Raw genomic sequence first — 16,474 nt, 5'->3', positions numbered from 1 at the left:
ACAGGAGCACTGTGCTGTTTTTAAGGACGTACATCGAACCACAATTCAAAGATCCTCCATATGACAGGAGCACTGTGCTGTTTTTAAGGACGTACATCGAACCACAAGTCAAAGATCCTCCATATGACAGGAGCACTGGGCTGTTTTTAAGGACGTACATCGAACCACAATTCAAAGATCCTCCATATGACAGGAGCACTGTGCTGTTTTTAAGGACGTACATCGAACCACAAGTCAAAGATCCTCCATATGACAGGAGCACTGTGCTGTTTTTAAGGACGTACATCGAACCACAAGTCAAAGATCCTCCATATGACAGGAGCACTGTGCTGTTTTTAAGGACAAACTGCAAAAATGCTGATCAAAGATCCTCTACATAACAGGAGCACTCAGCTGTTTTTAAAGACCAACTGTAAAATGCTATTGAAAGACACTAAGTTATGCAGTTACACAATTATATTATCATTATTATTTTTGATCTTATTGTTATATAGGAAAAAACAACAGTAAAAATGTAAAAAAAATAAAAATAAAAATAGAGAGAAAAAAATCGGTACATAATGACAAAAAAATGAAAATTTGTAATAACATTCGTAGTCACCTATAACACGTTTTATGTAAAATATCCGTTTTTAGATTTTTTGTTTTATTAAAAAACAATGCTATACAAATATATACACAACTTTGGGTTTTAGGTGCCTAATTATATTACTATTGTTAGTTTAAAATGTTCGTTTTTTTCTCATTACATTCTGATTTTTGCTTTTTTTTTCTTACACTTTTAGTGTTGTTCTTTTATGTACACAGTACAGGCAAAAAGTTTGGACACACCTTCTCATTTCTATTTGTTTTTCTTTATTTTCAAGACTACTTCCATTGTAGATTGTCACTGAAGGCATCAAAACTTCGACACCTGTGAAGTGAAAACCATTTCAGGTGACTACCTCTTGAAGCTCATGGAGAGAATGCTGAGAGTGTGCAAAGTAGTAATCAAAGCAAAGGGTGGCTTGTTGAAGAAACTCGAAAATCAAAAATGTTTTCAGTTATTTCACCTTTTTTGTTAAGTGCATAACTCCACTAGGGCTGCAACAAACGATTAATTTGATAATCGATTAATCTGTCGATTATTACTTCAATTAATCGATTAATAATCGGATAAAAGAGACGAACTACATTTCTATCCTATCCAGTATTTTATTGAAAAAAAAACCAGCATACTGGCACCATTCTTATTTTGATTATTGTTTCTCAGCGGTTTGTAAATGTTGCAGTTTATAAATAAAAGTTTATTAAAAATAAAATAAAAAATAAATAAATACAATTAATTAAAAAAATTAAATAAAACTCATAGATCCAACGAATTGATGACTAAATTAATCGGCAACTATTTTAATAATCGATTTTAATCGATTAGTTGTTGCAGCCCTAAACTCCACATGTAGTTTTGATGCCTTCAGTGACAATCTACAATGTAAATAGTCATGAAAATAAAGAAAACACATTGAATGAGAAGGTGTGTCCAAACGTTTGGCCTGTACTGTGTATATACATATATAAATAAATATATACATATATAACTGTATACCAAAATATCTTATTTGAATTGTTATTTTCTCAATTTAAACATTTTCAAACAAGAATAAACAAAATTTAATTAGTAATGATAAAATTAAGATTAGTCAATGACTAAAAATAAGTATATAGCTCCAAAAACTATGGAACTTTCTAGAAAAACAATTTATAGAAAATGCCTACTGTAGATCGCTAAACAGTAAAAGTGCCCCTTTGACCTATATATATATATATATATATATATATATATATATATATATATATATATATATATATATATACACACACAGTATATGTGGAATTTTTTAAAAATAAACAACTTTTTAAATTAGGTATATTTGCAAGTATTGGTATCGGATCGGTATCGCCGATACCAGCCCGAATTTGACTTGGTATCAGGTCGGTGTCGCAAATCACTACCAGAAGACTTGCTGACTTTGCCGCCGCTGTTAGTGATGATTCACTTATGTCTGGTAGGGTATGGAAAATGCGTCATTCATTCAACATTATCACACGTTGTGTCCGCCACTGTCTCTGCTAGTATTTCTCTCAATTTGATGCAATATCCACTTTGCAAGTTTCCCTGTTGTCTTCCTTTCTGGTGACAAATTCTAACGCCTGTGGTGCGCGGTGACGTCATGCGTGCCCAGAGGCATCGATGAAGGAATCGTTAACAAAACGGTCAAAGGATTCCCAGGATTCGAAACCGGTTTCCTATTCCCATTTCCACACAGAGTACACACAAAAAACACATTTGAACTAGATGAGGCAATTCCTGAAGGAATTGCGTGTGAATGCTCCAATGCATTCACACAAACTGAAATCCTGGAATTTTTTTTAGAATTGTTGAAGTAGAGAACACAATTCCTGGACAGCCTGAATATTTTGAAGTTGGAACTGTTTGAATCCGATGAAACATGTGGGAGTTGTGGAACTTTGAAGAATGTCCCATTGATTTCAATAGGAATTTCCCAAAAATGTGGGGAATTTCGGGAAAAGCGGGAATTATTTTTGAAAATGGTAAAAAATTTGAATGGTCTGAATGAGTTGAAATGGTTGGTGTTGGAATTTTTCAAATCGGAGGAGAAATGTTGAAGTAGTAACATGTTGAATTGAGAAATAGTATTACGGAATCCGGGAATTTTGGGAAAACCGGGAATTTTTCCAGTTCAAAAAACAACTTTGCTTTTCGTCCTGATTAAGAGGAATGTTTTGACGGTGGAAGGGTTGAAATGCATTGAAAAATGTGGAAGGAGTAGCTGCCAGAAAAAGGGGTGGAAATAGGGCTTTAGAAAAGCAGGAATTCTGGAAAATCCTGGAATTTTCTTGAACTTGGAAAAATGATAGTTTGAATTTCCAGAATGGTGGATTGTGTTGAAGGTGGAATGGTTGGAATCGGTTGAAAAATGTGGAAATGGTAGAAGTTTGAAAAATGGCCAATTCATTTTGAATGGGGAAAAATGTCCCGGAAAAGCTGGAATTCTGGGAAATCTGGGAATTTTTGGAATTTGTCAATGGAAAGCCCGCGATTCCTGAATAGGCTGAACAGTTTGAAGTTGGAACGCTTTGAATCGGGTGAAAAATGTGGAAGGTAGAGCGCGCCGAAATCTGGAGAATAATAATAATAGTGATAATAATAATAAATAGATGAATTTTGGTGTAGAAAACCATATGTGTGAATGCTTTGGAGCATTTACACAATAATAACAATAATAATAATAAATAAGATTAATTTTGGTGTAGAAAACCATATGTGTGAATGCTTTGGAGCATTCACACAATAATAATAATAATAATAATAAATAGATGAATTTTGGTGTAGAAAATCATATGTGTGAATGCTTTGGAGCATTTACACAATAATAATAATAATAATAATAATAAATAGATGAATTTTTGTGTAGAAAACCATATGTGTGAATGCTTTGGAGCATTTACACAATAATAATAATAATAATAATAAATAAGATTAATTTTGGTGTAGAAAACCATATGTGTGAATGCTTTGGAGCATTCACACAATAATAATAATAATAATAATAATAATAATAAATAAGATGCATTTTGGTGTAGAAAACCATATGTGTGAATGCTTTTGAGCATTCACACAAATAGATGAATTTTGGTGTAGAAAACCATACGTGTGAATGCTTTGGAGCATTCACACAACAATGATAATAATAATAATAATAATAAATAGATGAGTTTTGGTGTAGAAAACCATATGTGTGAATGCTTTGGAGCATTCACACAACAATAATAATAATAATAATAAATAGATGAATTTTGGTGTAGAAAACCATATGTGTGAATGCTTTGGAGCATTCACACAATAATAATAATAATAATAATAAATAAGATTAATTTTGGTGTAGAAAACCATATGTGTGAATGCTTTGGAGCATTCACACAAATAGATGAATTTTGGTGTAGAAAACCATATGTGTGAATGCTTTGGAGCATTCACACAATAATAATAATAATAATAATAATAATAATAATAATAAATAAGATTAATTTTGGTGTAGAAAACCATGTGTGAAGGCTTTGGATCTTTTACACAATAATAATAATAATAATAATAATAATAATAATAAATAAGATTAATTTTGGTGTAGAAAACCATATGTGTGAATGCTTTGGAGCATTCACACAATAATAATAATAATAATAATAAATAGATGAATTTTTGTGTAGAAAACCATATGTGTGAATGCTTTGGAGCATTCATTAAACATGCATGGATCTTAATAGATCAGGCAATTTTGTTCTCTTTTCATCCCGTCAGTCTCCTCTGAAACCACGTACTGTTGGATGGATTTTTTTCCAACACAGTTTCCTGCTGGAAAGACAGTAAAAGGACTTCTCCTTGAACATGCACCGACCTGTCCAGATTCCGCTGGTGACACCGGGGATGCCTTGCACCTGCGTCACGTTGTTGTTGACAAAGTACTTGTCACAAGAGGCGTTGAGCAAGGATGAGTTGCAGAACATGCGCCACAGCTGCGTGGTGACCGTCCCGTTGGCCGTCTCCACGGTCTTGGCGCACACGTCGAAGGTCTTCCACACCAGAGTGCGGTTGCCCAGGAGACAAACACTGGACGGAGGGAAAAAAGCATGAAGGACAGCATTTTGAATGCTACTTAGAGGGCAGGTCAACTTACGGGAATATGGGAGGGTCCACGGCCGTCTTGATGACGCCGGCGTAGACGGCCAGGATGGAGAGGATGACACAGGCCAGGAAGACCAGGGCCAGCTTGTTGACGTACTTGACGCCGACAAACACCACGGTGGCCATAGAGGTCAGCAGGATGGTGCCGTACACGCGCATGTTGTTGAGCAGCGCCGCCTCCGCCTCGGCGCCTTCTAGGCCCTCCAGCGGGAAGATGGCTGCTTTGGGCATGATGTAGATCTGAAGAAGAAGAAGAAAACGCATGTTCGTATAAAAACTGAATAAAAGCTAGAGATATAATAATTGAAATACATATAAAATAAACTTCTATTACAAATTAATGGAAAGTAATGACATCAAAATAAATAAAGAATATATATTAAATATCGAATCAAAACAAATTAAATATCAATAAAAAATGAAATAAAAATGAAATAAATTGTAAATAATATTAACATACAATCAAAAATTAAATATGATATTTCAAAAATAAATGAAATAACATAACATTAAAATAAAAGAAATAAAGAAAAAAGAAATACAGCAGAACACAATCCTATTTCTTCTGTGATATGATAAATGACTATGAAATAATAAGTGAATCAATAAATGACTACATATAATATTTTTTTTTTTTTTAGCTCAAATAAACTGAATTGATATACACACACATGCACACAGCTACACGCACACACACACGCATATATATATATATATATATATATATATATATATATATATATATATATATATATATATATATATAAACATATAAATATATATTTTTTTATATATATACATATATAGATTATATATATACATATATAGATTATATATATATACATATATAAATACATAAATATGCATATATAGTTGTATATATATATCGGTTATATATATATATATATATATATATATATATATATATATATATATATATATATATATATATATATATATATATATTTTTTTTTTAAATATATATACATATATAGATTATATATATACATATATATATAAATACATAAATATGCATATATAGTTGTATATATATATGTATATATCGGTTATATATATATTATATATATATATATATATATATATATATATATATATATATATATATATATATATATATATATATATATATATATATACACACAGTATATCAGTTTATTTTATTTATTTGAGCTAAATATATATATAGATATATATATATATCTATATATATATATCTATATATAGATGTATTAGAACAAAATTAAAAACGATCTTTCAAAAAGAAATAAAACAACATTAAAACCAAATAAAACTAAATAAGTAATGCAGAAAACTACTAAAATAACATTCATGGGTGCATACCAATTGACAAAGAGATACTGTAGATGAAAGTTAGAAATGTCATTAAATAAAATAAAATAAAATCTAGAGGAATTAAGATCAATTAAGACACAATGAATCTAAATCAGTAGCTCTCAAACCTTTTTTCAACAAGTGCCAGCTTAGAACAAACTTGGCTCTCCAAGTACCACCATAAAAATACAGTAGCATAGTAAGCCTAAGTATTCATTAAAAACATAGCAGAGGTTTTATCTAACAAGTCTATTTTATATTTTTTGGCCACTGAAACATTACACAGTTTGAATATAAGAAACTAAAACGCTGTACTTTAACCAGCGATTCTTTGGCGTACCACTAGATGGAGCCCCGCGACCACAGTTTGAGAATGGCTGCTCTAAACACGATGGAATGAAATAAAACGCCACACATTCTCCCTCACTCACTCCCCTGTCTGGGGATTCACAGGGCCACATTTGGGATCAGAGGCCAGCTGTCTGTTACATCCAATCAATTTCACCCACAGGGACGTCTAATACATGTGTTGAAAACGAGGTGAGAAGAGGTGCGAAAACATGCGATAGTTATTATTATTAAAGCACGGTTCGCCATGCTCTGAAGGCTCAGTGCTAAAAAAAACCCCACAGTGATGTTGTTACATAATCACAGTCATATTCTTTTTAAAGGAATCTTGTGTTCCGTGAAGGGAGCAAAGACGAGCGCGTCGCTAGGCAAACACTCCCCTGCGTCGCCGTCACCCTAAAATAGCAGCATCGGGTTAGGATGAAACGTATTCAAATGAGCCTCCCTTCCACAGTGGAAGGAAGTATAAGCCAGCTTTGACCCAGAACCTGCAGGCGCGATCAAACTCTGCGTATCCATTAAGTAAGACACAAACAAACACTCCGCCGCGTTGATAGCGCCGGACTCGAAGCACCGACTCGGGTGTTTTGATCTCTCCCTAATGCAGCGTTTGCGTGATTAGTCGACGCTCCTCGCAGGCTGCAGTGGAAGAAACGTGCGATGAGAAGGCTGCGAGATGAAAGATCTCCGCGTTGTTTCATCCGCCGATCAGAATTCGGAGTGAAGGGGGCCAGTCGGAGGAAGGAGAAGGGCACAATTTGTCTCCTGGGTTGCATTCCTCCAACGTTCCCCCCTGAAAGCACCATGGAAAGTGAGACTTCTGATGCCCAGCTTTAACACCATTGTTGGGTTTTATTTTAAGCGCGCACTGAGCCAATCGGAACGTTGGTAACGAGGACACACGCTTCCTGTTTGCCAGAAACGCAGCAGGAATTGAGGTTAACATCAAAACGAAAAGCAGCATTGAAGGGCGTTTATTTTGGTGCTGTATCAACTCAAGCATGAATCTTTGCGTGGAAATCCAATCAAGGTTTTAGTATGGCCCTTTCATGTCGGCCGGGGACACAAATAAGGTTTTTTTTTCCCGACGTGAAAGTGATGAAAATGAGTTATAGGCTTCCCTGTTTGTCAGATCTCCATTTAAAGCAGGGGTCACCAACGTGGTGCCCGCGGGCACCAGGTAGCCCGTAAGGACCAGATGAGTAGCCCGCCGGCCTGTTCTAAAAATAGCTCAAATAGCAGCACTTACCAGTGAGCTGCCTCTATTTTTTACATTTGATTTATTTACTAGCAAGCTGGTCTCACTTTGCCCTACATTTTAATTCTAAGAGAGACAAAACTCAAATAGAATTTGAAAATCCAAGAAAATATTTTAAAGACTTGGTCTTCACTTGTTTAAATAATTTCATCTTTTTTTTTACTTTGCTTCTTATAACTTTCAGAAAGACAATTTTAGAGAAAAAATACAACCTTAAAAATGATTTTAGGATTTTTAAACACATATACCTTTTTACCTTTTAGATTCCTTCCTCTTCTTTACTGACAATTTAAATCAATTTTCAAGTAAATTTATTTTTTTTATTGTAAAGAATAATAAATACATTTTGATTGAATTCTTCATTTTAGCTTCTGTTTTTTCGACGAAGAATATTTGTGAAATATTTCTTCAAACTTATTATGATTAAAATTCAAAAAAATTATTCTGGCAAATCTAGAAAATCTGTAGAATCAAATTTAAATCTTATTTCAAAGTCTTTTGAATTTCTTTTAAAATTTTTGTCCTGGAAAATCTAGAAGAAATAATGATTTGTCTTTGTTACAAAATATAGCTTGGTCCAATTTGTTATATATTCTAACAAAGTGCAGATTGTATTTTAACCTATTTAAAACATGTCATCAAAATTATAAAATTAATCTTAATCAGGAAAAATTACTAATGATGTTCCATAAATAATTTTTTTTAATTTTTTCAAAAAGATTCGAATTAGCTAGTTTTTCTCTTCTTTTTTTCGGTTGAATTTTGAATTTTAAAGAGTCGAAATTGAAGATAAACTATGTTTCAAAATTTAATTGTCATTTTTTTCGTGTTTTCTCCTCTTTTAAACCGTCCAATTAAGTGTAAATATCATTAATTATTAATAATAACATAGAGTTAAAGGTAAATTGAGCAAATTGGCTATTTCTGGCAATTTATTGAAGTGTGTATCAAACTGGTAGCCCTTCGCATTAATCACTACCCAAGAAGTAGCTCTTGGTTCAAAAAGGTTGGTGACCCCTGATTTAAACAATGCATTTTAAATGTATTTATATACAGTCACGATCAAAAGTTGACATACACTTGTAAAGAACATAATGTCATGGCTGTCTTGAGTAGGGTTGGGTATCGAGTATCGAGTAGAACCGGGACTAACTTTCCGATTCTCCCGGAATCGTTCAAAAATTTAAATTTCGATTTCTAGTTTTGATACCCAGTCCGCCGACCGGAAAAAAAGAATAAGTCCGCCGACCGGAAGAAGAAGCCGCTAAACACCAACGAAGAAGCGCCCACCGCCGGAAGTGTTAGCATAGCCGAGCCTATGTAGCCGAGCGAGTCAGTCAAGCATGGATAGCGGGCGTCGGCGGTCGAAAGTGTGGCTTTATTTTACTAAAAAAAATGAAATATCGGCGAAATGTAACACGTGCGACAGGACTGTTTCGTGCTTAGGAGGGTGCACGTCGAACATGATGAAGCACCTCCGAGTACAAATAAATGCGTGTCCCGTCTTGGACGCGCTGCGCCGACCGTCCTCCTGTGCCTCTTCCTCTGGCTCCGACGCCCAGCCTGGCACCTTCGGTGACTGCACTGCAGTCCGAATCCGGTAAGTAAAACAATATATATGCAATAAATAATGTGTTTTGCGCCAACGTCGAGGCAGCTAACAAATTAGCCCGCGTATTTTTTCATAGACAATTTACAAGCTGCTAGCCAGGCTCCGCGATGTGCTCAGCGTACTCCGTTCACTGTAGCGGCAATGGGGAAGATGTCGGTGCCACAGACGGAAGAGTGCCACAGAAAGGTCACTGCACACATAGTCAAAAGACTGCATCCTTTTTCAGAGGTGGAATCTCCAACGTTTAGGTTAGTTAAGCAATAACGTTAGAGCTAAGCTAATTGATACTGGGATAAACAGTAACAGCAACATTACATGTTTGTTTATGTTTGCAGGGATATGGTGAAAACTCTCAACCCAAAATACATACCACCTTCCAGGGACTACCTGTCAAACACATTGATGGTGCAAGAAGAATCGGAATCGAGAATCGTCAGGAATCGGAATCGGAATCGTTCGAATTCAAACGATACCCAACCCTGGACTTGAGTTTCCAATAATTTCTACAACTCTTATTTTTTGTGATGTAGTGATTGGAGCACATACTTGTTGCTCACATAAAAACATTCATGAAGTTTGCTTCTTTTATGAATTTATTATGGGTCTACTGAAAATGTGAGCAAATCAAAAGTATACATACAGCAATGTTAATATTTGCTTACATGTCCCTTAGCAAGTTTACCTGCAATAAGGCACTTTTGGTAGCCATCCACAAGCTTCTGCTTGAATGTTTGACCACACCTCTTGACAAAATTGGTGCAGTTCAGCTAAATGTGTTGGTTTTCTGACATGGACTTGTTTCTTCAGCATTGTCCACACATTTAAGTCAGGACTTTGGGAAGGCCATTCTAAAACCTTCATTCTAGCCTGATTTAGCCATTCCTTTACCACTTTTGACGTGTGTTTGGAGTCATTGTCCTGTTGGAACACCCAACTGTGCCCAAGACCCAACCTCCGGGGCTGATGATTTTAGCTTGTTTTAGGTAATCCTCTGTGAGGAGGCGTGGCCTGCAGCCCCGCAGCAAGGCGGGTTGTGCCGGGGCCGGCTCCGAGATCGGCGACAGGTGCGTAGATGGCCCACCTGAGCTGTCACTCTACAAAAGGGCAGCAGCCGAGAAGGACGGGGTGGGAGAAGTTGGAGTTGTTGGTTTTGGTGAGAGAGAGAGAACCCGAGAACGAGCGAAAGCGTGACGGAGACGCGGAGGGCTGAAAAGCAACCGGAAGATTATTGATTATTGTAAATAACGTAAATAATTCAATGTGATTATCTTGTGTGATGACTGTATTATGATGATAGTATATATGATAGTATATATCTGTATCATGAATCAATTTAAGTGGACCCCGACTTAAACAAGTTGAAAAACTTATTCGGGTGTTACCATTTAGTGGTCAATTGTACGGAATATGTACTTCACTGTGCAACCTACTAATAAAAGTCTCAATCAATCAATCAAAGAGCGCGACTGTCACCAGAGGCGAGTGCTGAAAAGCAGAAGGGCAAGAAAAGAGGAGTTTATTGCAAAATAAACAAAATCTCAAAACTGCCACGCCTGTCATGTCCATCATTGGTGGTCCGAGGAACCCGGAGGTGCGACACCTCCACAATTTGTAGAGTTAAAGTTAAAGTTAAAGTACCAATGATTGTCACACACACACACTAGGTGTGTTCACCCCATGGGAGGTGAGGGGAGCAGTGGGCAGTAGCGGTGCCGCGCCCGGGAATCATTTTTGGTGATTTAACCCCCAATTCCAACCCTTGATGCTGAGTGCCAAGCAGGGAGGTAATGGCTCCCATTTTTATAGTCTTTGGTATGACTCGGCCGGGGTTTGAACTCTCAACCTACCGATCTCTGGGCGGACACTCTAACCCAGGGGTGGGCAATTAATTTTTACCGGGGGCCGCATGAGCAACCCGAGCACTGCTGGAGGGCCACATTGACAATATTTCAATTAAATTTTGCTCAATATTATTTTTGATATATACCGTAAGATAAATAATAATAATAATTAATAATAATAGTAATACTTCAACATAGTGTGTGTAACAGCATTCCATGACTAATATAAATAAATTAACATTAATAATAAATGACAGTAAAATAAGCACACGTATGACTGAGGAGTCATAGTGTAACTTTTTGTGGTGTTTGAGTTGTCCGACTTTTTGTGTGGCCATAAACGCACCAGTGGTTTAGTGCTATGCGTGTTGGTGACAGATGACAAGTTGCTTTTGGCCTGGTTTGTACGGCAGAAAATGACTAGTTTTTCCAGATAGAATTGTTTTACTCATGTTTTTGGTGTGGTTATGTCCGAATATAAACAGTTTTGCTCAATAAAGTGATCAATATAATTCCTGGCCTCGAAGCATCTCGATAGACGTTACAATAATTGAACGGTGTTCAATTGAACGGTGTTGACGAACACCGTTAGGGCCGCTTGTTGTCACTGTCACTCAAAGTTGCATTGCAAAATTACATAGAATAAATATGTTTATTTTGTTTAGAATTCAGATGGGATTTGATTTGGTGCGCGGCATATATTTGCTGCGCGCAGCGGACGCTTGAGCAGTGCGCAATTGCGCAGGCGCGCACCTTAGAGGGAACGTTGCATGGCAGTCCATGTCTTTTTGGAAACACGCCATTCTTCATCAACTTTTCTCTTTTTAGCGTCTCGGGGGTAAACCGTGCATCACTTGTCGCTACATGTGCACCTTCACTCGCAGGTTACACACGGACACACGTCCATAAATAATACTTTTCAAAATAAAAGCAGCACAGTTGTATTGCGCGCACGACATAGATGTTTTTTCAACTTTATTTTGTAATTTGTGATTGCAGCTGTTCACATTCACTCACAATCACGCACATGCATACGTCCACACGGAAGTAATACAAATAACGCTTTTCAAAACAAAAGCAGCACCGTTGTATTGCACACTCGACATAGATACTTTTTAAAATTGATTTTGTAATTTATAATTGGCCTCACGCGGGCCGGACAGGGACGCACAAAGGGCCGGATGCGGCCCGCGGGCCGCAGAATGCCCAGGTCTGCTCTAACCAGTGACAGGTGATCAGACAACTGCGCCCAGGTGGGCCGTCTATGTACCTGTCGCCGATCTCGGAGCCGGCCCTGGCACACCCCGCCTCGCTGCAGGCCACGCCTCCTCACATCCTCCTTTTTCATTGTCACAATTAAAGCAGCAGTTCCATTGGCAGCGAAACAGGCCCAGGGCATAATACTACCACCACCATGCTTGACGGTGGGTTTGGTGTTCCTGGGATTAAAGGCCTCACCTTTTCTCCTCCAAACATATTGCTGGGTGTTGTGGCCAAACAGCTCAATGTTTGTTTCATCTGACATCACATGGACGAAGATAAGACCTTCTGGAGGAAAGTTCTGTGGTCAGAGGAAACAAAAATGTTGCTGTTTGGCCACAATACCCAGCAATATGTTTGGAGGAGAAAAGGTGAGGCCTTTAATCCCAGGAACACCATCCCTACCGTCACACATGGTGGTCATAGCATTATGCCCTGGGCCTGTTTTGTTGGGTGTTCCAACAGGACAATGACCCCAAACACACCTCAAAAGTGGTAAAGGAATGGCTAAATCAGGCTCGAATTAAGGTTTTAGAATTGGCTTCCCCAAAGTCCTGACTCTATGTCTCATTTGCAAGTATTGTACTATACAAGTATAGACATTGCATGCAGTTGCGATTCCAAGACGTTATAAGGCAGTGGTGTATAGATTACGACCATTTTCTTGGGTGGAGGAACTAAAGCTGCAGCTGGAACACAAAATATCCCATCCAAAATGATAAAAGTAGCACAGAGTCTGTTTCTCACCAGGAGCAGCTCAATGGCCCCCAGGATGTACATGGCTCCAGCGTAGGTGGTCCCCAGGTAGAAGCAGATGCCCACTGCTCCCCCAAACTCAGGGCCCAGTGAGCGGGATATCATGTAGTAGGAGCCTCCAGCTGTGCAAAAAAAAAACAAGTTCATTTAGTACTTTATTTACCTGGCAAATGATTTAAATGAGTTTAATTGAAATTTCAAACTGGGAATTTTGCCTCCAGCTGAGACGCATAACTGGCTTAACAACAACGTATGCCACTGCTGTCAAACTCAAGGCTCGGGGGCCACATCTGGCCCGCCACATCCTGAGTTGTGGCCCGCCAAAGCCTGGAAATATCATGCGTCCATTTTGTTTTGTGAAAAATAAACGTAAATATTTAAAGGGTAACATGATTCTAGTCTAAGATTTAGATTGGTCGGAGCTAGTCTTAGACTTAGATTGGTCAGATCTAGTATTAGATTTAGATTGGTCAAATCTAGAGTAAGATTTAGATTGGTCAAATCTAGAGTAAGACTTAGATTGGTCAAATCTAGTCTGAGACTTACATTGGTCAGATATAGTCTTAGACAAACAGGTCAGCTCTAGTCTTTGACTTAGATTGGTCAAATGTAGTCTAAGACATAGATTGGTCGGAGCTAGCCTTAGACTTATATTGGTCAGATCTAGTCTTAGATTGGTCAGATCTAGTCTTAGACTTATATTGGTCAGATATAGTCTTAGATTGGTCAGATCTTGTCTTAGACTTGGATTGGTCAGATCTAGTCCTAGACTTAGATTGGTCAGATCTAGTCCTAGACTTAGATTGGTCAAATCTAGTCTTAGACTTCGATTGGCCAGAGATAGTCTAAGACTTGGATTGGTCAGATCTAGTCTTACACTTAGATTGGTCAGAGATAGTCTTAGATTTAGATTGGTCAAATCTAGTCTTAGACTTGGATTGGCCAGAGATAGTCTAAGACTTGGATTGGTCAGATCTAGTCTTAGACTTAGATAGGTCAGATCTAGTATTAGACTTAGATTGGTCAGAAATAGTATTAGACTTAGATTGGTCAGATCTAGTCTTAGACTTTGATTGGTCAGAGATAGTATTAAACTTAGATTGGTCAGATCTAGTATTAAACTTAGATTGGTCAGAAATAGTATTAGACTTAGATTGGTCATATCTTGTCTTAGACTTAGATTGGTCAGATCTAGTATTAAACTTAGATTGGTCAGAAATAGTATTAGACTTAGATTGGTCAGATCTAGTCTTAGACTTTGATTGGTCAGAGATAGTATTAGACTTAGATTGGTCAGAAATAGTATTAGACTTAGATTGGTCGGATCTAGTCTTAGACTTTGATTGGTCAGAGATAGTATTAAACTTAGATTGGTCAGATCTAGTATTAAACTTAGATTGGTCAGAAATAGTATTAGACTTAGATTGGTCAGAAATAGTATTAGACTTAGATTGGTCAGATCTAGTCTTAGACTTAGATTGGTCAGATCTAGTATTAAACTTAGATTGGTCAGAAATAGTATTAGACTTAGATTGGTCAGATCTAGTCTTAGACTTTGATTGGTCAGAGATAGTATTAGACTTAGATTGGTCAGATATAGTCTTACACTTACATTGGTCAGAGATAGTATTAGGCTTAGATTGGTCAGATCTAGTCTTAGACTTAGATTGGTCAAATCTAGTCTAATACCGCCACATCCTGTTTTGTGGCCCGCGAAAGCCTGGAAATATCATGCGTCAATAAAGTAATTTTCTCACTAAATCTTCTTGCTTCGCTGCATTTCGACAGAAAAAACTACATGTGCTGCATGCAATTGCATACCTTTTTAATTATAATATTATTTAAAAATGAAACACATATATCCATTTTGTTTTGTGAAAAATAAACGTAAATATTTAAAGGGTAACATGATTCATAATCTAATTTTATAATAATTTGAATTCAACAAAAAGTTTTCAACAGACACTGAAAAGGTGTGTTATTGTTTGTGCTGTGGCGCCATCTTTTGGACGAGTTTGCTCGCTGCAGGTCAGTTCCACAAATTCACCGAAACGTCACCGTGGACTTATCGAGTCTGTTTTAAATCACCAAAATGGTTCCCGAGCGCGGCCACCGCTGCTGCTCACTGCTCCCCTCACCTCCCTGGGGGTGGAACAAGGGGATGGGTCAAATGCAGAGGGTCATTTCACCACAATAAGTGTGTGTGGGACTATGAGTGGTACTTTAACTTTAGCTGATTGGAGAGCTGGCTTTCGCAGGGCAGTGGGTCCATGACGATGACTTCTGTTTTGTCTCATCAGCCGTTTTACTGCCATGTTACAGACACCGTTTGGAAACAATTAAGGTATGTAAATAAACATTGACAGAATATTTCTGTGTAAATAACCCATTTCACAACGTATATAAAATATTTTTTTCTTCTAAAATGTAGTGAGTGCGGTTTATATCCCGGTGCGCTCCATAGTCTGGAAAATATGGTCATTTTGTACGGGAACATTGTCAACTAGTGACATTGGATGTGAGGGTTCGACGGTATTATATCACCTAATAATACAACACCGGGAAAGAACATGATGACAAGGTTTATGATAGTTCATTTATTCCCCCCTGCCATTGGGAAAACATTTGCGTACCAATTAGCTGGTGTCTGTCCATAACGATTGTCGGAAAAATTGTATGTAAATGATCAAAAACTTTCCGTTCTCTAAGTTCCCAATGAACAGACAAGAGGTTGTCTTTGTTGCACCAAGCAAAGGCTTGGAAAATTCCATTGTGTACGATGGGAGGAGACGGGAGGGGGTTATCTATTGTCATCCAAGACCTGCCCAGGCTGAAGCCAGGACCAGCCCAATCCCGAGGCATCTTTTTCTTTTGTGTTAATGTGACCAAAAACAATGACTGCTTACATACTCCCTATTCCTTTAGAAACAGATGTTGTTATGTAAACAGGGAAAGTCCACATAAAAAGAGGTGGCGTACAATCTTTCGCCAGAGCGTGGGTGACACTGTAAGAGGTTACAGGTTGACACGTTTCTCCTCAATTGAGTCAAAATGTAATTCTGCCTCTGTTTGATTCTTTGCTTCTTGTCTTGTTTAATAGATGTCATCAGTGTTTGAACCTGACAACGATAACTTATGTTTTGTCTGATCGGCCGTTTTACTGCCATGTTACAGACACCGTTTGGAAACAATTAAGGTATGTAAATACACATTGACAGAATATTTCTGTGTAAATAACCCATTTCACAACATACCGTAATTTCCGGACTATAAGCCGCTACTTTTTCCCCCTCGTTCTGGTC

At 37.3% G+C, this 16,474-nt stretch overlaps 1 pseudogene; it reads right to left on the bottom strand.

The window, feature by feature from the left end:
- The window catches only part of LOC133643325 (solute carrier family 12 member 5-like), a 215,290-nt pseudogene that overhangs the window by 48,275 nt on the left and 150,541 nt on the right, over positions 1–16,474 (bottom strand).

Source organism: Entelurus aequoreus, linkage group LG26, assembly GCF_033978785.1.
Source record: "Entelurus aequoreus isolate RoL-2023_Sb linkage group LG26, RoL_Eaeq_v1.1, whole genome shotgun sequence".
Lineage (NCBI taxonomy): Eukaryota > Metazoa > Chordata > Actinopteri > Syngnathiformes > Syngnathidae > Entelurus > Entelurus aequoreus.
The sequence above is the reverse complement of the archived record's forward strand: the minus strand, read 5'-3'. Positions and strand labels throughout refer to the sequence as shown.